The sequence below is a fragment of the Phyllobates terribilis genome, unplaced genomic scaffold (assembly GCF_046119375.1).
Source record: "Phyllobates terribilis strain yellow unplaced genomic scaffold, ASM4611937v1 Scaffold_4__5_contigs__length_816908805, whole genome shotgun sequence".
NCBI classification, from domain to species: Eukaryota; Metazoa; Chordata; class Amphibia; order Anura; family Dendrobatidae; genus Phyllobates; species Phyllobates terribilis.
The window spans coordinates 571221244-571245566 of NW_027362764.1; the positions used below are offsets into that span (position 1 = coordinate 571221244).

The following is a 24323-nucleotide window of genomic DNA, read 5'->3' on the forward strand; positions in this document are numbered from 1 at the left end:
TCATTGTTTCCTGTTCATGACCACTGATATTATGTGGCCTGTGGTTTTAAATCATAGTGCGGTCCATAGATAGTTAAATATGGGACTTTGGGGAAATGTCCCTGAGGTTGATATTTTGTTTATCTCCATTTTATAGTTCACAGTAAATGCTACTAATTTGTTCTTATTAGAATCTGCTCAATATATGTAGTAACTATGATTAATTTGTAGATTTCCAATTTATTAATAACTTTTTATACTGTCTGAATTTTTGGCTACGTTGTCCAGTAAAAAAATATAAAAGTTTGGCATCTCTGCTTGTGTATAAAAGAGGCTGTAACGTGGTCACTTTACTGCTAACTATGGCTAGCTCTGTTTTTCCAGCTAGCATTAATGAATTCAGGAAGTTCTAAATGATTTGGCTAGAATTACATATGGTAACTTTTTTCAGACAATCTGTTATGTGCACCACTTTGAAATGGTGCTGCAAAAAGTCTATTAGAAACAGACTAAATGTGGGCTGTGACTTCTTCAAAGTTTTTACTCTTTTCTACTTATTTTTTTCCTTCTCTCACAACAAGTTTTATTAAACCATATGAATAATTCTTTAAAAAATATGTTCAATTTTGCATTTTTAAATTTTGGTCCAGTGCATCTAAAACAAAAATCCATTTAAAAAGTAAAAAAGATGTTTACAACTTTTAATTAGACATATGTGTTTCCATGGTTATAGACAACATAAAATTTGTGTACTGATTTGTCCACAAAGGGGTTGTCCAGGACATATAAAAAAAACTGCTGAGGGATCTAATATTCAGGATCCTATAAGTGTGTAATTTACTCATTGTTAGGGTGCAGTCAGACAGCCAAATAAATGTGACCGGAATGCAGTGCATGGACTGGCCGGCATCTCTCCCAACCCGAGTGTGATAGCTGCATAGAAATACATGAAACTGTCACGCTCGGGTCAGGAGAGGTGCTGGCCAGTCCTGCCCTGCGTTCCGATCTCGGTCCAATTTATACAATCATCTGACTGTCCCCTTAGACTGGGTTCCCACAACCGTAATTTTGGTCTGTTTGATGTTTATTAAAAAACAGATGGCACACGGACAATCATCAAACCAATGCTTTATTCAATAGTGCAGTGCAGATGAGCTTTTTTTTCTCACGGACCCAATATACGTGTGAAAAAAATCACAGAATGCATTTGTTTCTTCCATGTGTTATATGACACTCACCATTCACGTCTATCAGTGCATATAAATATGGATTCCATTTTTTTGGATGCAATGGATACAATTTTTTTACATAGCCTACTGTATTTAATTTTTAATAACTGCTGTTGTAAAAATATGGATTGCACACAGATTGCTAACGGATGACAAATGGGAAAAAAATTGCTACCGGATGAAGCTCGGATAATTTTTTATATACTCATGTGATCCTGGCTTAAGCTAAATTCATTCATCAAAGATGGACAATTTTTCATCTGTATGGTTACCTGTATGCAATCGGAATGCCATTCATTCTTCTATATCAGCAATTAATAAAATTTGCAAGACCAAAAATGGTTTCCTATGTTAGTTGTTGGATGCTATATGGTTGACCTGGATGGCATCCAATTTTCTCTGCGCACCCATAGACTTGAATAGGTGAGTCTCATCTGAAATATGGAAGAGACTAATGCATGTTGCAATTTTTTTCAGACGGCCATTTGGTCTGTGTTAAAAAAAAAGAAGTTAATCTGAACAACTCAACTGAACAGTATTGATCTGAGTACCGTCAGATTTTTCCATGGGCAGCACTCGTCGTGTGAATATAGCCTTAGCATTCTGCTCTGTTTCACAGTCCTGGTTGCCATCATGTGGCCAATTATATGGAATACGATCAGATACTGACTGCTTTGGTCTCATTTGAGAGAAGCAGAAAAGAAAGCTGTCAGCACTTAATGGTAAATATGCATATATGCAAATCGCAAATGAGATGACAGCTGGTGGACGACCACTGGGACTGTGGACCAGAGCAGAATCATAATAGTGAGTACATTGCACAATGTTAGGATTGTACATATTAAATTCTCTCACTAGTTTCTTATATGACCAAGACAGCCCTTTTAGCTTTCCACAAATGTTGCTCAAATTACACACAGTACAAATGTAATAAATTGTAAATCATAACACTGTATATATTATATATAATCCAATAGACTCTTGCAAAATCAAGTTGTTTTTCTTTAAACAACATGCCTCAAGCCAATTAGACAAGAAGTATAGATCCAGTTGTAATGATACAAACAAAATCAATTCTTTATTTCAGCATTTTAAAATCCATAATAACATGCAGCACAGCAATATACTAACCTACACAATGTTTTTAAGTATGGCATGTACACCACACATGCAACACATCACAGGTTACAAATGTAGCAACAGCCAATATAATGCACTATGTTCATAGTGACTGGACGGCTCAAATGATGTAGACATGCTATAGTGTCAAGTTATGTAAGGTGCTCAGGGCAATAGCCGTGGACTTCACTGCATCCACGTCTTTTGGTCCAGAATCAGCCACGCACACATCAGGGGACAAGTTCAACTTTACATAACAGTTCAGATACAACAGTCTTTATCATGCAGTTTCGGGCACAGCACCCTCCGCTTCCTGCTTCATCAATACTGCACATTTCAAGCCTTTGCTCACATTCAGCTCTGACAATCCCTATGCTTGATCCTCCTGTCAGCCCAAGGGATTTCTCTGCAACGCTTCCCTCACGTATTTCCCCATCCGGCTTCCTCTGTATGGAAGGCAATAAGGTACACTTCCCAGTGCCTAGTTCAGGCCATAGGCCCCAGACGTTACGGGAATGTCCGCTGGAAATCCAGTATGACCTCATGCTGTCAGAATGCTGTGCCCATTGCCATTTGCACCTGAACTTGACACAAACCTCACATACTAAAACTGTTTGACTAAACCAGAAAATGATTCCCCTTTTTGTTTGAACTATCCACTCCCATGCTGGGCTGGTCCCAAACATTTAACTGTATCCTAACCAATTTCTATATTTTACCCACTAATACACCCACCACTGCCTATCTGCCCTAATCTTCTTATCACTAGCTAAACACTAAACTATGCTCTACACTGTCCCTGCCCCTGAGCTGAGTGTACCAGATTACTTTAGGCATTACCAATACAGTACCTAAACAGCAGCATCAGTACCTATAACATTCTATGCAAGTTTACATTTTACATTATACCAAAAAACACAATAAACAGCATGTTATTATTCACACTACAATTATTGTCTTCAGGGGCAGGTATACGACAGTCTCTGTCACACCCTTAGGCTAAGGGCTGCAGATTTTTTCTGCATCTCCCTGGCATGAAAAACACATGCGGATTTTACATGCGTTTTTCCTGCCAGGTAGAAGCGTTTGTCAAGCGTTTTTGCATGCATTTCTGCATGTTGGTTATCAAGCGCTTTTCCAAGCGATTTTAGCATCACTTGGAAAGTGCTTGACAACTTGGTCACACTATAAAAATCCATGCAACCAGCATGGATTTATATAGTGTGACCAAGTTAATAGTTAAAAAAAGAATAAAAATGGGAAAAAATAAAAAACAAAACATTATACTCACCTTCTGATGGCCCGCGGTCTTCTCTCCGGTGCGTCCGGTCTCTTGTACGGCTCGCGGTGGAGTAAAAGGACCCTCCATGACGTCATTTAGTCATGTGACAGGTCACGCGACCGCCGACGTTAGCGGTCGCGTGACCTGTCACATGACTAAATGACGTCATTGAAGGTCCTTTTACACCATCGCAAGCCACCGGGGAGTCAGGACGCACCATCGAGGAGACCGGGGGACATCGGAAGGTGAGTATAATGTATATTTTTTATTTTTAATTCTTTTTTTTAACAGGTACTATGGTACCCGGGTCTGGATGAGTGTCTCCCCTTCTCCAGAGTCGGTTACCATCCACACATTGAATCGCTTAATATCCGCATCTGCACATGTAGTCATGCGGATATTAAGCGATTCATTGCAAGTCAATGGCTGCAATTATGCTGCGTTTCCGCAAAATTAATGGACATGCTGCGGATTTTTCCACAATGATAATCCGCAGCGGAAATTTCCGCAGCATGTGCATAGCACATGTGGATTATCATTGATGACCATGGGGCACGTATTACCAAGCGTTTTTTAAACGTTTTCGCTGCAAAAACGCTTGAAAATCGCATAGTGGGCACGCAGCCTTACAGTTGTATCATAGAATCATAGAATCTTAGAGTTGGAAGGGACCGCTAGGATCATCATGTCCAACCCCCTGCTCAATGCAGTATCCACTTAACCATCTCAGATAGATGTCTGTCCAGCCTCCGAAGACTTCCATTGAAGGAGAACTCACCACCTCTCGTGGCCGCCTGTTCTACTCATTGATCTACCTCACTGTCAACAAGTTTTTTCTATTATCTAATCTAATTGTATGTGGAGCCAGAGGGAAGGTAATTAAAGGACACATCTATAGTTTAATATTAAAGTCACACATTGGACTAGGTTCATGACTAGGATTGAGCACAGTTTTTTTGAGGTGGAAAAATCTGGTGAGTTTTTCAAGTAGAATCAGCTTCAGGAAACGCTTTGTTATTGGAGGAATTGTTTTTTTTTATCTGAAGCATTTTCTGAAGTGGTTTTGAAAGATTTTAAAGTGTTTTTATTATGGTGTTTTGCAGAATTGACAGTGTTAAGTTTGGACCATATTATACATGGAAAGAAGTAATATATAAGCAAATAACTTTTTTTTTCTCCGCTGGATGTTTTGCAAAATCTTGTCAGAAAACAAAGGCCTAAAAAAACTCCTTGTGTGGACTTAAAAGTGGATTTTACATTGAAATTTATAGGAAGGATGAATTTTGGAGTGTATTTTCTTCAATCCCTTCCTTAAAAACCTCCATGTCAACCTAGCCTCAGTCCTGCAGGAACTGTAGACACTAAAGGTTCCGACACACATTAGACTAATGTTAGCAGAACCTGTCGATATTGATGAGTTCTGACAAAACTTTAATGTGTAGACAACTGATCGTCGGTGAGATGTCGATTGGTTACGTCCGATTTCAGACTGCTGATGACTTTGTTCTCCTGGAGATAAGCCACCGGCAGAGATGTCTGTCGGCGGCTTTCTCAAAGATAACACAGGAGAGCTTTGAGGGAGAGTTGGCTGTTGGCCAGATGATCGTCAGAAGCCATAGTTTAGCCGACAGCCATCTGATGTGAATGGACAACTTAACAGTAAGATTTTTTTAACTTCTTTCATTATTCCTGAATAGTTACAATAGACGTTAACATGTTTTTAGGAATTTATGGTACACTAGCATGTCTGTGGGATCAGATCAGGTGGACTTTGCTCTCCAGCCCATCATGCAGTTCGAGATTCCCCAATTGTCTTTAGACCAATTTTGGCAATTTTGACCACTGCATAACAGGAACACCCAACAAGACCTGCAGTTGGCTGGTGCCATTACAACAATGAATCTTGTTCTTCATTCCACTTCAACTATCTTGGCTGCATTCTCTATTGTAGCATGATTGTATTAATATAACTTGGTTTCGGCTTTGACATTGACATTTACAATACAACACTGGGAGAAGTTTGACAGACGTTGCTTTACTGCTCATCCTAACTTCATGCTGCACAGAAGGAATGGTATGGTAGTCATAGTAATGCAGATGTACTACACTGATCTGTCAGTCACACATTACAGCTATGTTTAACATCTCCTCTCTGACATTTTAAGAATTCAATTTTCATTTAGTGGCAATACAAATATCCTTCGTGATGTATTCTGTATCCACTTTCCCGATATCATTAAGGCATTCTTGTGTAGGAGTATTTTTTGAGAGTATATTTTTTTTATTGCTTATGCAGTAGTAACAACGGTTGTCATGCTGTCATCTTTGTTGCTATGGAATTTTTTTTTTATGCGTGCTCCTGTAGAACATGATCTGCCAGCTTAACTCTCACATATATTTGATGAAGATGTTTATTTTGAGACTGACATCATTAGAAAGGCAGGCGTGGCCAGGTCTCACTGCTCCAGGTGAGATGGCAGAGCAGATAGCAGCTCACCTGGAGTGAATTTACCTATGAAAGGTAAGGAAATCCCCCTTCCCCGACAACTGTGTGTCTATTAAAGTGCATTGTATATCTGGGATGTATGGCGAGTACATGTATTTTTAGCTTTCTATGCCTATGGATGGATGATAACAGACATTTAGCACATTATAAACACCTGCTGTTTATTACAATTTTTTTAGGGAACATGGCAATTCATACTGGAGCTAGAAAGGCAAATTACCTAATCATGCTGTATTGTATGTTGTGATTAAGATTGCATGAATCAAATGCTGCAAAATGTATCGCAATCTGTAGGCGTACTTCTGTGTTGGAAATCAGCATGTAATTTGTTTTAGAGGACAAACATATGACCTTTATTGACCAGCGTAAATATTCTTAATATTGTAAGTCTATAGGTAAAAAATATAACAAAATCCACTAAATATGTTTAGACTTGAAATATATTTTAAAAGATATATATATATATGCTACATAAAAAGTTAGGTAACTTATCTTGGTTCTGTTCCTAAGTTACAGCCTCATGTTTTTACGTGTCTCTAGCAATACTGGAATTCATGTATATAATGTTTATAGAGTCCTGTTGAATAGTGTTTGCTTATGGACGTCTGTAATGCAGCCATGGAATATTTGTACCTGCTTATTCATTTAATACTATAGGTAGTGCTGGCCAATTCCTATATTTTTTGTCTACTCCAAAGATGAGATGCTGAGTTTAAAGGGGTTTTCCCAAGAGCAAAATTTATTGTAATCAACATTTTAATCAATAGATCTTTAAATAATAATAAGTTCCACAATTGGATGTGTTTAAATAAAATGTTCCTGCGCTGAGATAATCTTATAAATGTGCCCCTGCTGTGTGCTGTGTAATGGCTGTGTCTGACCGTACAAGAACATGGTCTGATCATACCACATCTCCTGGGCAGGGGAAGAAGCAAAAGAATATACAGATATTACAGCATGGGATCACAGCTGATTCTTTCTGTAAGGTAAAACATTGCTTAAAAGCAGGCAGAGATGTTTTACCTCACAAAAAGAATCATCTGTGATCCCCTGCTGTAATGTCTGTATACTCTTGTGCTTCCTCCCCTGCCAGGAGCTGTGGTATGATCAGACCATGTTCCTGTACGGTCAGACCATGACCATGTCCCTGTACAGTGACACAGCCACAGAACATAGCAGGGGCACATTTATAACATTATCTCAGCACAGGAACATTTTTTTAACACAACCAATTGTGAAACATATTAGTATTCCAAGATAAATTGATTAAAATGTAATTTTTTACTTAAATGACTGTTTAGGTACAAGAGGTACTAGAGGTAATGTTCTGGTTTATACAAATTTATGGGTGAATTCACACTATAAAGAATTTGTTAAACACATTTCTGTAACTTACCAAGTTATCACCAATGCATGGGATAGGATAGGTGATAACTTGATGACCTTAGGACTTCCACTAATCCCATGTACAAGGATCTGAAGTATCTGGTCTGAATAGAGCAGAGGTCCAGCATGCAGCACGTGCACCACCACTAGATTCACAGTCTGTGGGACTTCTGGTGATGTACTCTGCTATCTCCTGCAGTCCCATAGACAATGAACAATTGCATCTACTATGTCCTTCAACAGATCATATTGGGGGAAAAAAAGTATCAGGCATTTTGAATTTCAATGCAAGATGCTTTTATTTTCAGGGGCGGTAAATAGTCACTAAAGGTGTCTGTTAGCTGCTTACTCCTTTCTTCCTTATCAGAACAGATGCGTGCTCGGCCAAGTGTGCATGTGTATGGAGGGGTCAGGAGTAGAGATGAGCGTTGTTCTACTCGAACTGTTCGCCAATCTCAAATTCGAGCTGTTTTGGGCGGTGTTCGAGCCGGTCGGCGAACACGAACAATTTGAGAAAAATTCGGCTGTTCGAGGTTATGTTCGATAACTGTTCGTGCACCAAAATCATAACTGGATTTTTTCTCAGTAATGATGAAAATTAATGTTAATACGCAGTTTGAGTGTACAGCGGGGTGGGGGGAGGGGCAGGCGATGGATCTCTGCAGGAACAATGAAGATCTCCATTTTTTTTCTCTTTCCCGCATTTACAGTGGGGAGGTGCAATCTGTCAGCCTATCAGCAGCGCACACACGGAGCGAAGTGCTTTTTTTCACACAAGCAAGGGCATGTGTCATTGGCAGTGTATGTCACATGTCCTTGCCCTATAAGACCAAGCCATTTTCCCTGTCGCCACCATTTTCTCACTGCTGCAGCTGCGTGTTAGATGGCACCGCTGTTGCTGTGTGCGCTATACCTTGTTAATTTCAAGCCAATTTTCGCACAAATCTACAGATAGCTTGGGAGTAGGGAATAGTTGTGATTGCAGTCCTTTTAAGGACTAGGTTACAGCATTTCCTACGACTTTTATCAGGCAGGTCTGTGCTCTTAAATAGATAGATTGTGGGAGTAAAGACTAGTTGTAATTGGAGTCCTTTTCAGGACTAGGTTACATCAGTTCCTATCAGTTTTTGCCAGGCAGGTCTGTGCCAGTGCTGTGCAAGTTTTTTTTCACAGCATTTGGCTGAATCTAGCAAAGCTAATCCTTTTTGGCCTATTGCAGAGTGTGTTAGTCAGTGGAGTAGCCTATCTGTGTTGCAAGATATACCACCTGTGTATAGAATACCAATTTTTTTACTGCACCTAGTGAAGTAAAATCTTTTGGGCATAGCATCATTCTATTAGTCCATCTATACTGACCTCCATCAGGTTGCAAATTGAATATAATTTTTTTCTGCATCTAGCTCTGAAAAAATATTGGGCTTCTAGCTGTGTGTGGGACTTGTTGTATTAGACCATCTATACAGACCTCCATCAGGTTGCAAACTGAATATATTTTTTTCTGCATCTACCTCTGAAAAAATATTGGGCTTCTAGCTGTGTGTGGGACTTGTTCTATTAATCCATCTATACAGACCTCCATCAGGTTGCAAACTGAATATATTTTTTTCTGCATCTACCTCTGAAAAAATATTGGGCTTCTAGCTGTGTGTGGGACTTGTTGTATTAGTCCATCTATACTGACCTCCATCAGGTTGCAAACTGAATATATTTTTTTCTGCATCTACCTCTGAAAAAATATTGGGCTTCTAGCTGTGTGTGGGACTTGTTGTATTAGTCCATCTATACTGACCTCCATTAGGTTGCAAACTGAATATATTTTTTTCTGCATCTACCTCTGAAAAAATATTGGGCTTCTAGCTGTGTGTGGGACTTGTTCTATTAATCCATCTATACAGACCTCCATCAGGTTGCAAACTGAATATATTTTTTTCTGCATCTAGCTCTGAAAAAATATTGGGCTTCTAGCTGTGTGTGGGACTTGTTCTATTAATCCATCTATACAGACCTCCATCAGGTTGCAAACTGAATATATTTTTTTCTGCATCTACCTCTGAAAAAATATTGGGCTTCTAGCTGTGTGTGGGACTTGTTCTATTAATCCATCTATACAGACCTCCATCAGGTTGCAAACTGAATATATTTTTTTCTGCATCTGCCTCTGAAAAAATATTGGGCTTCTAGCTGTGTGTGGGACTTGTTCTATTAATCCATCTATACAGACCTCCATCAGGTTGCAAACTGAATATATTTTTTTCTGCATCTACCTCTGAAAAAATATTGGGCTTCTAGCTGTGTGTGGGACTTGTTCTATTAATCCATCTATACAGACCTCCATCAGGTTGCAAACTGAATATATTTTTTTCTGCATCTACCTCTGAAAAAATATTGGGCTTCTAGCTGTGTGTGGGACTTGTTCTATTAATCCATCTATACAGACCTCCATCAGGTTGCAAACTGAATATATTTTTTTCTGCATCTACCTCTGAAAAAATATTGGGCTTCTAGCTGTGTGTGGGACTTGTTCTATTAATCCATCTATACAGACCTCCATCAGGTTGCAAACTGAATATATTTTTTTCTGCATCTAGCTCTGAAAAAATATTGGGCTTCTAGCTGTGTGTGGGACTTGTTCTATTAATCCATCTATACAGACCTCCATCAGGTTGCAAACTGAATATATTTTTTTCTGCATCTACCTCTGAAAAAATATTGGGCTTCTAGCTGTGTGTGGGACTTGTTCTATTAATCCATCTATACAGACCTCCATCAGGTTGCAAACTGAATATATTTTTTTCTGCATCTAGCTCTGAAAAAATATTGGGCTTCTAGCTGTGTGTGGGACTTGTTCTATTAATCCATCTATACAGACCTCCATCAGGTTGCAAACTGAATATATTTTTTTTCTGCATCTACCTCTGAAAAAATATTGGGCTTCTAGCTGTGTGTGGGACTTGTTGTATTAGTCCATCTATACTGACCTCCATCAGGTTGCAAACTGAATATATTTTTTTCTGCATCTACCTCTGAAAAAATATTGGGCTTCTAGCTGTGTGTGGGACTTGTTCTATTAATCCATCTATACAGACCTCCATCAGGTTGCAAACTGAATATATTTTTTTCTGCATCTACCTCTGAAAAAATATTGGGCTTCTAGCTGTGTGTGGGACTTGTTCTATTAATCCATCTATACAGACCTCCATCAGGTTGCAAACTGAATATATTTTTTTCTGCATCTACCTCTGAAAAAATATTGGGCTTCTAGCTGTGTGTGGGACTTGTTCTATTAATCCATCTATACAGACCTCCATCAGGTTGCAAACTGAATATATTTTTTTCTGCATCTACCTCTGAAAAAATATTGGGCTTCTAGCTGTGTGTGGGACTTGTTCTATTAATCCATCTATACAGACCTCCATCAGGTTGCAAACTGAATATATTTTTTTCTGCATCTACCTCTGAAAAAATATTGGGCTTCTAGCTGTGTGTGGGACTTGTTCTATTAATCCTTCTATACAGACCTCCATCAGGTTGCAAACTGAATATATTTTTTTCTGCATCTACCTCTGAAAAAATATTGGGCTTCTAGCTGTGTGTGGGACTTGTTCTATTAATCCATCTATACAGACCTCCATCAGGTTGCAAACTGAATATATTTTTTTCTGCATCTAACTCAGCCAATAGTTTTGGCCTAATACCACAGTTTGGCCACTCAGCTCTGCTCGGTTCCCATCCATTGTTTTTTTGTGCAAACAACTCCAGAGTTGTGAATTAGTTAACCAACAAAATGAGTGGAAAAAGGCCTGCTGCTGGTAGAAAGGGGAATAGGCGTGTTGGGAAGGGGAAAAAAGGTTGTGTCCGTGGGGTAGGTGTTAAAGCAACAGTAACATCTGCAGAAGAAAGACCATCTTCCAGCCAAACTAAAATGTCTACTTCTTTTAGCGGACAATGTGATAAGATCCCTTTCTTACGGCCACGCCAATCGCTACAAATTCCAGATGAGGCACAAAAACAGCAGGTGCTTCAACGGATTTCAAGTGTTCCTTTAAGTGGGCTCTCCTCCACATCAACTTCAACATCACAAATACTCCAGTCCTCAAAGGTGTCACCCCAATCGCACTTGCTTCCTCACAGCTCCCAAATCTCCAGCTGCCCGTCTGAGTATGAGGTAGAACAGATGGTTGAGTCTGCAGAGCTGTTTACTCATACTATAGCCTGGGAATCAGAGGTCGACTCCAGCGCTTCTGTGAATCCAGACGAGGAAATGATCTGCACTGATGCCCAGAATCTTTATGAGTCGGATCCAGGACCAGACGCAGAAGGTTCTGACCATAATGTAGACCCTCATTCCCAAACTGTAACTCCTGTTGGTGGAGTCAATGAGGAAGACGATGATAAGACTCAAATACCTGATTGGAGCGACAACTTTAGTTTTTTGTCAGGGCAGGAACAGGTTGGCTCTGAGGACGACGGGTGTGATAACGCACAGGGTGATGATGATGAGGTTGGAGATCCCACTTACTGTCAACCCACAGTCAGCCAAGACATGAGGTCAGCAGAGGAGGTGGAGGAAGATGCTAGTGACGACGAGGTCAGGTTGCGCCTTCCTGGACAGAGACGTAGTACTGGAAGCACGTCAACAACTGCATCCTCAAACACAACTCTGCCTCTCACCACAAGTTGTGGTGGCTCTTCAGGTTGCATGGGTGCTAAGCCTTGCATAGCCTGGGCATTTTTTCAGATCGATAAAGATGACCCAACTCGTGTTATCTGTAACATTTGTCAGCAAAAGCTAAGTAGAGGCCAAAAAATACATAGTTTGAGTACTTCATGCATGAACCGGCACATGGACATGAAGCATAAGTTGCAGTGGGAAGCTCAGTGTGCTACAATGCGGCCTAGCCGGCCGGGCCAACCACCGTCTTCCATATCTTGTGCATCCGCGGCCTCTTCATCCTCTGTGACTGGGGGGACAGCAGTCACACCTGTTTTGGGGCGCAGACCTGCCACCTCTTTACCCGCAACAGCCAGCGTGATTGGCAGGTCATCATTTTCTTTGGAGGTGGTAACACCAGCTGGTGTTGAGCGCTGTCCGACATCGATAGCACCACCTTTGGATCAAGGCAACCTAACATGTCCGCCTGCATCTTCCTCACAGACCGGCAGTTTGCCGGGGACACCCTTATCAACCCCGTCTAAGCACAATAGCCAGCCCTCGGTCCCTCAGATGTGGACAAGTAAAAGACCATTTCCTCCTAGCCATGAGAAAGCTAAGAGGTTGAATTTCACCATCTGCAAGCTCTTGGCTACAGAAATGCTGCCTTTCCGCCTGGTGGACACAGAGGATTTTCGAGACCTTATGTCCGTCGCAGTGCCCCAGTACCAGATGCCCAGTCGGCACTACTTCTCAAAGAAAGGTGTGCCTGCGCTCCACCAGCATGTCGCACACAACATCACCGCTTCTTTGAGAAACTCTGTGTGTGACAGGGTGCATTTCACCACAGACACTTGGACGAGTAGGCATGGACAGGGGCGTTACATGTCGCTGACTGGGCACTGGGTAACTATGGTGACAGCAGGACAAGGGGCTGCTGTCCAAGTCTTGCCGTCCCCACGAGTTGTGCGTCAATCCTCTTTATGTCAAAGTTCCTCCACTGCTTCTGCCTCCTCAACCTCCTCTCGGTCTTCCACCTGCACCCAAAGCCTGTCTGATCATGCCACAAGCTTTCTAACTGCGCAGAAGGGATCCTGCACACCTCCTTACTATGCTGGCAGTAGGGCTCAACGTCATCAGGCGGTTTTTACATTGAAATGTCTGGGAAATGTGAGTCACACAGCTGAGGAGTTGTGGTCAGCTCTGGAGAACCAATTTCATGAATGGTTGTCTCCACTGGACCTGAAACCAGGGAAGGCCGTGTGCGACAATGCTGCAAACCTGGGTGCGGCCCTTCGCCGGGGCAATGTCACACACGTGCCTTGTATGGCTCACGTGTTGAACCTGGTTGTCCAGCAATTTTTAGCCCACTATCCCAGACTAGATGGCCTTCTGCAGAGGGCACGGTCGCTGTGTGCTCACTTCCGCCGTTCGCATCCCGCAGCTCAGCGACTTACATCTCTACAGAAGTCGTTGGGCCTGCCACTTCACCGGCTAAAATGCGATGTGCCTACCCGGTGGAATTCAACTCTGCACATGTTGCAGCGACTGTGGCAGCACCGACAAGCCCTGGTGCAATACGTTCTGACGTATAGCCTGGGCCGATGAGATTCAGAGGTGGGGCAAATCACGCTGGAGGAGTGGTCTCAGATCAGGGACCTATGCACCCTTCTGCACAGTTTTGAAATGGCGACGAAGATGTTTAGTGCTGACGATGCCATTATCAGCATGACTATTCCGGTGATTTACATGCTGGAGCACATGTTAAACAGAATTCGGAGTCAGGTGGTGGCACAAGAGGAGGTGGAGGAAGTAGAGGAGGAGGAGTTGTATGCGGAAGGGCTAACATCTGCAAGGTCCAGACGGTCGGCAGCACCAAGGCGGCAGGCATGTGAGGGTGGGGGAGATGGTTTTACCAGGGCGCATGGTAGCAGCCAAACTAGTGAGGAAGGTGCAGGAGCCCAGGAAGAAGTGGAGGACGAACTGATGGAAGACTCATCAGATGAGGGAGACCTTGATCACATTTCTGTTGTGCGAGGTTGGGGGGAGAGGACAGAGGAAGGAAGCATGATTGTTACCTCGCCACCAACACAACAGGGACTTGGTGCTCCTGGATGCGCAACACACATGAGTGCCTTCTTGCTGCACTACCTGCAACATGACCCTCGAATTGTGAGAATTAGAAATAATCCTGACTACTGGGTTGCCACACTGTTAGATCCCCGGTACAAAAGTAAATTTGCAGAAATTATTCCTGCCATAGAAAGGGATGCACGCATGCAGGAGTATCAGCAGAGACTGCTGCAGAATCTTACATGTGCTTTTCCACAAAATACCAGTGGTGCACGTAGTGAATCTCACAGTTCCAACTTGCCAACCGTGGGACCGTCAAGTGTTCAGCACTCAAACCGTAACAGAACCACAGTATCTGCTGGTAACATCAATTTTGCGGAATCATTTCACCACTTTTTTAGCCCATCCTTTGCAAGGCCACAGGAGACAAGAAGTCTGACACATAGTCAACGCCTAGAGACGATGGTACAGGAGTATCTCCAAGTAAACATTGAAGCCACGACTGTGTCACTGGACCCTTGCTCTTTTTGGGCTTCCAATCTGGATAAATGGCCGGAGCTAGCCACTTACGCCTTGGAGATCTTGTCATGCCCCGCAGCCAGCGTTCTGTCTGAACGTGTGTTCAGCGCTGCTGGTGGTGTGCTGACAGATAAGCGCACGCGGCTCTCCACTGACAATGTAGACAGACTCACGTTCATAAAGATGAACAAATCATGGATCCGAAACGACTTTTCTACCCCTGTGTCATCCTGGGGAGAGTAAAAGCTTGATGATTGGTTAAAATCACCCTACCAACCGTTTTAAGCTTTCAAATTACTAATCATGTTTATCTGTATCTTGGCTGGAAAATAATTTGGGCTTTGTAGCAGTGTGCAGCACTGATTCTATTAGGCCATCTATAATAAGCTCCACCAGATTTAAAATTACTAATCATGTTTATCTGTATCTTGACTGGAAAATAATTTGGGCTTTGTAGCAGTGTGCAGCACTGATCCTATTAGGCCATCTATACTAAAGCTTCACCAGATTTAAAATTAATAATAATTTTTCGCTGCATCTAGCCCGGAAAATAATTTTGGGGCTCCGAGATGCGCAAGACACATAAGTGCCTTCTTGCTGCACTACCTGCAGCATGACCTTCATATTGTCAGAATTCGAAGTAATCATGACTACTGGGTTGCCACACTCTTAGATCCCCCAAACTTTTCGATCAACCTTTTCATTTTAATAAAGACCAAAAAAATGGTCATTTTTGAAATTATAAGCATTAGCAGGTTGTTAGAAACTGAAATCAAACAGTTTTCAACTCAAAACTTTATTCTAGGTGATGTTACATTTTCACATAGGACCCCTTGATCGAAAGGAGCTTCTGAACTCTCTCGTCCATTGAATTTGTCAGGTTTTGGATGGTTTCTGCTTCAATTGTTTTGCATGAGGACAGAATACCCTCCCAGAGCTGTTGCTTAGATGTGAACTGCCTCCCGCCATCATAGACACTCCTTTTAATGATGCTCCAAAGGTTCTGAATGGGGTACAGGTCAGGGGAGCATGGGGGTCACACCATAAGTTTGTCCCCTTTTATGCCCATATCAGCCAGAGATGCAGATGTTTTATGTGCAGCATGAGATGGTGCATTATCATGCAGAAAAATGATCTTGCTGTGAAATACACGGTTCTTCTTCTTGAACCATGGCAGGAAGTGCTGTTTGAGAAAATCCACATACATTATGGAGTTCATCTTTAGCGCCTTCAGGGATCCTAAAGGGGCCGACAATCTCTCTCCCCATGATTCCAGCCCAAAACATTACTCCACCTCCTCCTTGTTGGCGCTGTAGCCGTGTCTGCGTGGGGTGTCCATCAACCAGCCATCCTCCACTCCATCCATCTGGACCATCGAGCGCTGCACGGCACTCATCCGTGAACAAAACAGTTTTGAAATCAGTCTTCATGTAATGTTTGGCCCACTGGAGCCGTTTCTGCTTGTGTGAAGTGGATAGAGGAGGTCGACAGGATGGCGTATGCACAGCTGCAAACCTCTGAAGGACCCTGCATCTTGTTGTTCGGGGGACGTTGGAGGCACAAGCAGCTTCAAAAACTTGTCTGCTGCTATGACAAGGCTTTTTTGCCACTGCTCTTTCAACCTGACGTAATTGCCTGTAGGAAAGAGTCCTCAATTTGCCCTTATCAGCACGCACACGTGTGTACTGTGAATCAGCTACATACTTCTTGATTGCCAAGACACTTCATCCTGATCATCGCACAATGTTGATTGTAGTCATGCCTTGACCTAAACACTCCACAATTTGTTGCTTCTCAGCAGCCGACACATCCTTTTTCTTTCCCATTTTGGCAGAAAATGTAGGCTGCTTAATAATGTGAGACAACCTTCTTAAGTAGTCTTGCCTTTCATTGGACACACCTGCCAAACTAATTAGCACAGGTGTCTGCAATTGCTTACAGTGATATAAAGAGCCCTGACACACATCACCATCAATGAGTTTAACTGACAAACAAATTCTTCCCTTATCACTCCTAAACACTTTTTGCATAATAATTTGGAACGCAGTGTACATGTGCTTTTCCACAAAACACCAGTGGTTCACGTAGTGAATCTTACAGTTCTAACTTGCCAACCGTGGTCTGTATGGAGTTGTTCAATAAAGGGCCCAAAATTAAGATAACATAGATGGGAGAGGTCTCTATGAATAGGAATTCCTAAGTATTTGATACCCTGTGAGGGCCAGGCAAAGGGAAAGTTGGACTGGATGGAATCCTATATGGATTTGGGGAGGGAGACATCAAGGGCCTCAGACTTCGCTGCATTGATTTTAAAATTTGACCATGTAACAAAGTGATCTATTTCAGCCATAACAGCATGGATGGATATATGTGATTGAGTGATATATACTAGGACATCATCAGCAAATAGAGAGCACTTGTACTCGGTGCCTCCCACCTCAATCCACCTAATATTGGGGTTATGGCGAATTGATGAGAGCAGGTGCTCCGTCACTAGGATGTATAAGAGAGGGGACAGAGGACATCCCTGCCTTGTCCCATTGGTGATTGTGAAAGGTGATGAAAATGTTCTGATGCACCCCCTGGGCCTTGGGACACCCGGAGCCGGACCCTTTTTGGTGGATGCTGGTGGTTGTAGTCTTCGTGGCGGCGACCCGGTTCCGTGGCTCAGGGTGGTCAAACCAGTGGCGGAACTATTTATGTGGTTTTGATGTTTAAATGTCCGACTACGCCACCCGTGGATTGCGGTCAGAGTGAACCGCCGCTGCAGGGCAGACCGCTGAGGCTGGTGTTGTGGGTGCAGCAGAGCGTAGCATAACTCCCCACGGGAGGAGTATAGCCTCAGGGCAGTGTATGCGGAGGATGGGGGTGATGGTGCAGGGCAGCAGCAGTAACGACACGGAGTCAGTGATGCAGTCCAGGGCCTTTACTCACAGTTCTTATTATCCAGACCACGTCTGCAGGTAACGGCTGCCCACGTCGTACTGTGCTCACCAGGTGAGGGGCTCAGACAACTCCCAGATAACTTTGGAGCGCTTCACAGGACCCCCTTTGTGTGTCCTTTGTCTGGCCTTTCTTACCAACCCTTCTGTCCGGCTGCCTCGGGCCTCCTCTTGGTAAACTTGGCGCCAGTTTCCCTGACCCTATGTGGTGCCTTCCTAGCGGGTGTAGCGAGGGGCTGCGCCACATAAAATGTCACAGCCTCCGGTTTCTAGCTGAGGGTCGTTTCCTGCCTCCACTAGTTTCGGGGACCGGTCTCCCCCTTTGGCCTGACCCCTCCACGCAGGTGGATTCGGGCGTGCGGTGGCGACTCGCCCGTCCGCACCCCTGGGATCCCTTCATTCCTCGTTCCTGGAGCCTTCTCCGCTCCTCTTCCTTCCTTCTCCCTCTTCCAGGCCTGGGCCTCTGTTACTAGGCCTGCCTCCGGAGCAGAGCTCATGCAGAGCCCCTGCTCCCTGCCACTTCTGCTCAGACTTCTCTGCACTGAACTAAGATGGTGCCCACCTTTTATACTCCCTTCTCAATGCACCCAGGAACTGCTTCCTCCCTGCTCCTGCACTACAGGGTTCCCCTTCCTCAGTGTTCCCTCCCCCCACTCCAGCCAGGGACAGGGACTGTCGTGCCCATCTCAGAGGCATATTGGTCGCCCTGCCCCACGGCAATGTGGTGTAATGCATGCAGGTGTCGGGTCCTGATCCACACTCCATCCTTACCTGAGAGTGAGATATCACACCTCTGGGTGAGGTGCAATACCTCTGTAGCAACCGAGCCCTCAGGGTGCTACAGTTCCATTTATCTTCAGCCTAGGTGACGTATTGTGATACAGGGCCGTGATTTTGACTATAAAAGGGTCCCCTAGACCCCTACCCCAAGCTTTTTAAGAGAATCATATATGGCGTGCCAGGAGACTCTATGGAATGCTTTCTCAGCATCCAACGAAAGTATCTAATTACAAATTTTTAACTGCATCTAGCCCAGGAAATACTTTGTGCCTAGTAGCAGTGTGTGCTAGTCAGCGGATTATCCCGGCTGTTAAGCAAGCTACACCACCTGTAGTTTAGACACTTAATTTTTTCAAAGGAAATGCTTCGGGACCATGGGATACTCAGTGAAGAGCATCAGGAGGCACCCCAAGGCATAGGGGCTGGGACTGGCAGTAGGATGCCTTGCGGTGGACAGCCGAGCTCGATCCTTATAAAAGCTTTTTAACTGCAGCAGCTTTAATGGACGCTACTGGACCTGGAATTAAGCGGCTGCTGGCATGAGACTTGCCCTCCAATAGATCCTTGTAAATGGATTTAAAGTGTATTCATTCAAATTAGAGAGACAATTTAAATTAAAAAGCTTAGAGCTGCCTCCACCACAGGGGGGCTCGCTCGACCCACCAGCGGACAGGCACCAGTATTGGGAGAGGGGGGCTGGCCATCAGGGTTCACCGCGGCTCTGGCACAAACCCGGCGACACGGAGGTGGCACGGGCAGGAGCGGACTGGCCGTGTCGGCTTCTCAGTTTTTGGATTTTAGAAGGGCATGACATGCCTATATCTGTGTCTCCCCCTCCTTTTACTCCTCCACCTCTTTTATTTTCGCATGACTATATGTACTTGTCACTTTTCCATGTGTTAGTTATGTCTTCTGAGCAGTTTGTCAGCTTTTGGACACCTTTGAAGGTGTTTTCTATGTGTTTCTATGTGTTTTTGTTTGCCTGCCATTGGTTTTAACGGTGTTCGAAGGTGTTCGACGAACAGTTCGACGAACAGTTCGGCGAACACACGGGTGTTCGACGAACCGAACCGAACTCGAACACTACGGGGGTGGCTCAACACTAGTCAGGAGATATAACTGTCTGTCTAATGAACACTGGGATGACAATTGCTTGATGTGTGTATCCAACTAAACAGCCAGTGTAGCATGGAGATTTGCGCTCAAATAAACTGTAGAAGCGTATTAGTCCACAAACCTGTGGACTGTTTCCTATAACAGCCATCCTGCGCCAACTAAGATCCATGTAGGCTCAAAACGCATAAGCTGGACGTAGAGCTGAATTTTACCTTAACACTCAATAAACTAAATTATTTTATGCAGTGTTAGAAAATGTACTATTATTTTACTGTAATTGTGCCTACAGATGTAAACTCATACACAAAGCCTTATTATAGCTAGTTTATAAAGAGCCATGATAAGGGTGGCATAGACCCTACTGTGTCCATATATACCTCAAATTATATACAGAGACATACAGAGGTTCTCTCCTCAGATTCTGTACAAATCCAAAAGCAATTAAACGTGACATGTTCCATTGGATGATCTACTTTGTGATATACTCTACAAGAGGCAAAGCTTCCATGCAAGAATATTTGAGATTGTTGATATTTTTTCAACAATTTGGGTTCTCAAGTCCTCAGACAGTTCTCTTCTCCTCTTTCTGTTCTCCATGCTTAGTGTGTTTTCATATTGCCCACATCTGTTACTTGACACAGGTGAGTTTGAACGAGCATCACATGCTTGAAACAAAGTGGTTTACACACAATTTTGGTAAGGTGCCAACAATTTTGTCGGACCATTTTTGGGGTTTTATGTGAAATTATGTCCAATTTGCCTTTTTTTCTCGCAAAGGAATTAAGCATGTTTATAACAAAACATGTGTAATTACAATAATTTTCTGGGAAAAATACTTCATTTTCTGGAACAATTTCATGTGTGCCAACGCTTTCAGCCATGACTGTATACATAGATCTACCCTTGTAGCCTCTAGGGAAGCACACTAGGCCTCCGTGTAGTACAGAATGGATTACTAGAAAAGTAAGCACACTGGCCCAGTTATGCCTGCCTCTGCTGTGTTTCTATGTCCCATGTAGTAGCTCCTATACTGGACAGTTGGGGAAGCGTCGTCTATGCTCAGCAATGTAAACCAGCCACTTATATAACTGACTAGAGGAACTTCTCTATATTTCTTAATGTCTATAATTTTTTAATAAATATTTTAACAATCTAAAAGCAGAAGGATTATTAGAATAATGGCTTCAATTATATGATGAAATGCTATTTAAACAATATCTGCCTGCAAAAGCACTTTGAAAATGCTAGAAACTATGAAGATATGCTTTGCAATGTCAAAATGACTTGTGCATATGTTTTAATTTTTTTTAACCGCTTCAGGCTTCGAAAACTGTGAAGTGGCTAAAAGAAGTGACCTGACCATTCTTCAGGCAGCTTCTGTTTGGAAGCCACTCAATAGTTTTATATCAAAATGTCCCAAATAAAACCCACCTGCGAAAACGAAATAGATGCCAAAGAAGATGCTTAAGAACAAAAGAAGCCAGTGTGTTCTGAAGCGGCTTTCTCTGGCGAATCTTAGCAGGCATACTGGCATCTAAAAGACGTTGTGTGCCCATACCCTAGATGTGCTATATTTTGTGTTCAAGAACTCCCTGCAGTGAACAACATCCATTGCATCTTGAGGGAAATGTCTAATTTAGATAAATTAAATAGTGATCTGTTAGCAAAAGAAAACCAGATTTTCTGATCATAAGTGCAACAGTGAATAGAGGAAATGAAATAAAAAGAGATTAAAAAAAGGACGCACCACTGACAGAATTAGCATTGCTTTAACATTTAATTGCCAAAACAAGCATAAAGAACCTATTGCTGCTGAGTAGTGATGCCGAACATGCTCGGATAAGGAGTTATCCACTCGAGTCCTAACCGAGTATCTTCGGCGTGCTCAGAAGACACGTTCGTGTGTCTCGTAGCTGTTAGACAGCCGCAACACATGCAGGGATTGCTTATTTGTCAGGAAATCCCTGCATGTCTCGCTGCTGTCAAACAACCATGAATCATGCAGCCGCGGCGACGCGAACATGTTTTCTGAGCACATTGAAGATACTCGGTTAGGACTCGATAACCCCTTATCCAAGCACGTTCGCTCATCACTACTGCTGAGGTCTCCGTTTTTCAGATATTATAAGATAAAGGAAATCTGTCAGTAAGATCAACCCTCTTAAGCCGTCTATACGGAAATGCAGGTAATAGGAAGCTGAATAAAATGATAAGTAAATAAAATGATACCTTTATATCTGCAGAGATTGTTTTGTCCAGGACATCAGCCTCAAAAACCTTTTTAGAAACAATCTGTCATTATAATTCATGCCTCCTTACAGATGAGATTGGATAAATTATTCAAGTTTTATTGCATATGTATAGGTAGCCCTAGATTTTCAATGGCTATTCTAGCCAAACTGCTCATGCCCATAGCAACTTTTCACAGCACAGTTTTCATTTTTCAAGATTATGAAACAAAATCGATGATTAGTTACTCTGAACAGCAATAATAAATTAGCAATTTTTGTTTTACACAGTTTGCAAAAATTTGTCCCAGTATTTTTAACTAAAGCCAAAGCATAGTTGCCCTTTGGGACTAAGTACATTTTTATTACAAACTCAAACTAGCTTATTCCTAATTTCTCTTACATTTAGGATTTTACATTTCCAACCTGAAGGTGCAATGTTTATTTGGTAAGAGATTACAGGTAGAGATGAGCAAACCCAAACATAGACTTCTCCTGGAAGTCCGTTTTAGCGTTCGGAGTTCGGATGGAGAGAGAGATAGAGGATGAGGGAGAGACAGACTCTGGCTCTGTGGGGGTACTCTGCTTCATCTGGCAGCCCCCTAACCCTTACTATGACCATTTTACATCCCTTTTACAGCACCAAAGTTTGGGTCCCCATTGACTTCTATGGGGTTCAGGCTCAAGTTTGGGTAGAGTTCTGCTACCCGAACCGAACATTGGACTAAAGTTCGGGCAAACCCACAAACTCGAACATCCACGGGCCCGCTCATCCATAATTACAGAACAATGGGAAACAATAGCAGTTTTCATGTTTACACGTATATGTCTGACGCTAGGGTTTCTGTCGTTCCTTTTGAGCTGCTATGTTTCTGCAGGCAAATTGCCTTATTTTTGTCACTCATTGAAACTGTTTTCAAACCAGAGGAAGGAAAATCCACGACCATATGATCGGCAATACAGATTTCTTATTAAACACAATAGGAGTAGGTTTTTGGGTTGTTATCATGGCTCTGCAATCTCTGGCTTTTGTACGTTGGGTTTGACCAGTTCAACACCAAATATGATACTTTATAAAATTAGAGCAAACTTGCAAAAAAATAAACTAACCCGTATCTTTCCATGATATAAATCAGTATGTTGTGTTTATAGCATAAAACTTAAATGTAAGTGTCTTATATGTGTCTAAGTAGAAACCAGACTTGGTAGAAGCTTTTAACAGGCGATCACTTGTTAATAATAATTATTCATTATCAATAACCAATCATTTATTATTGCATTAGGTATGCACTGAAGAGTATACTGAACAAGTATTGTTTGGGTATAATGTTTTGTAATCTTGAAAAAAAAAGTATTAAACTTTTTTGTGTGAGATAAAACATGTGCGCCTGGCATATTCAGATACTGAAGCATGGCAAGAAACGTTCACCATTTAGTGTCTAGTGGCATCTTAATACCGTATAGTACTGTTTCGATTTGCTGCATAAACATATGATGTTTTTATCTGTTGAGTGCAGAATGACTGAGGAGGCTTTCTACATACTATGCAAATATATAGATTCAGTAGAAAACATGAGTAAAGACTATGCAAAACCATGCACTAAAAATGGATCCCCATACAAATTATGTGCACAGGTTGCGAAAACAACAGCTATGCCACCGTGCAGACTGCTAATAAACCTTGGCAAATCTTACAACTTCAGACACAATGTTCTTGCTTATATCAGACACAATACCTTCGTCTCTAATATGGTGGTGCTATACAGATTTATAAGCCCCTTGTAGACCATGTTTGCACCATACAGCTAAGAGCTATATTCACTTAAAGGGAAGCTATCAGAAGAAAATGATCTATTGTTTAAATCAGTTTTTTTGTGAAAATTGTATTTCTTAAAATAATTTTGGCATTTTTTTTTTATTTTACATGTCAGAAACTGTATTAAAAATAAAAATATCTTGCAATTTTCACATTGGCCACTGAGGCTTTTTTTAGACTTAACTTCTTGTTGTTTCAGGAAACACATGTACCTAACAACAATGGTCATATATAGTCCCTATATTTTGTTTCAAAGTATCTAATGAGCAAGTGCAAAGGTCATTGTGAAGGGAGGCGGAGCAGGGGAGCTGTGACATCAGCTATTGTTTTCAGTGTAGAAAACTCTTCCTTAAAGAACAGGAAGTATGAGTCTAAAAAAGACCCAATCGTAGTATGAAAACTGCAAGTTTACTACCGTATTTTTCGGACCATAAGACGCACATAGGTTTTAGAGGAGGAAAATAATTTAAAAAAAAAATTAAGCAAAAAATGTGGTCATGATGCACTTTTAAGGGGGAGGGGGTCTTCTGCTGACACTGGTATAAGGGTAATGTCCCCCAATTCTGACAATATCCCCCATCCTGGTATATATGACCCCCCCTTCCTTTTATACGTGGTCCCCATCCCCATCCTGGTATGCCTGGCATCCCTCCATCCTGGTATGCATGGAAGCCCTCCATCCTGGTATGCATGGCAC

The 24323-nt window shown here is 42.3% G+C and overlaps 1 protein-coding gene across 6 annotated transcripts in view; it reads left to right on the plus strand.

The window, feature by feature from the left end:
- Positions 1-24323, plus strand: part of DLGAP1 (DLG associated protein 1) — an 834514-nt gene that overhangs the window by 198577 nt on the left and 611614 nt on the right. For 2 of the 6 annotated variants that reach the window (XM_073679104.1, XM_073679103.1), the window contains exon 1: positions 5957-6130. The exons of the other annotated variants lie outside the window; for them this stretch is intronic. The gene's annotated coding sequence lies outside the window, so the exon portion shown is untranslated. Of the gene's footprint in view, positions 1-5956; positions 6131-24323 lie in introns of those variants that run through there. 6 annotated transcript variants of the gene reach the window in all.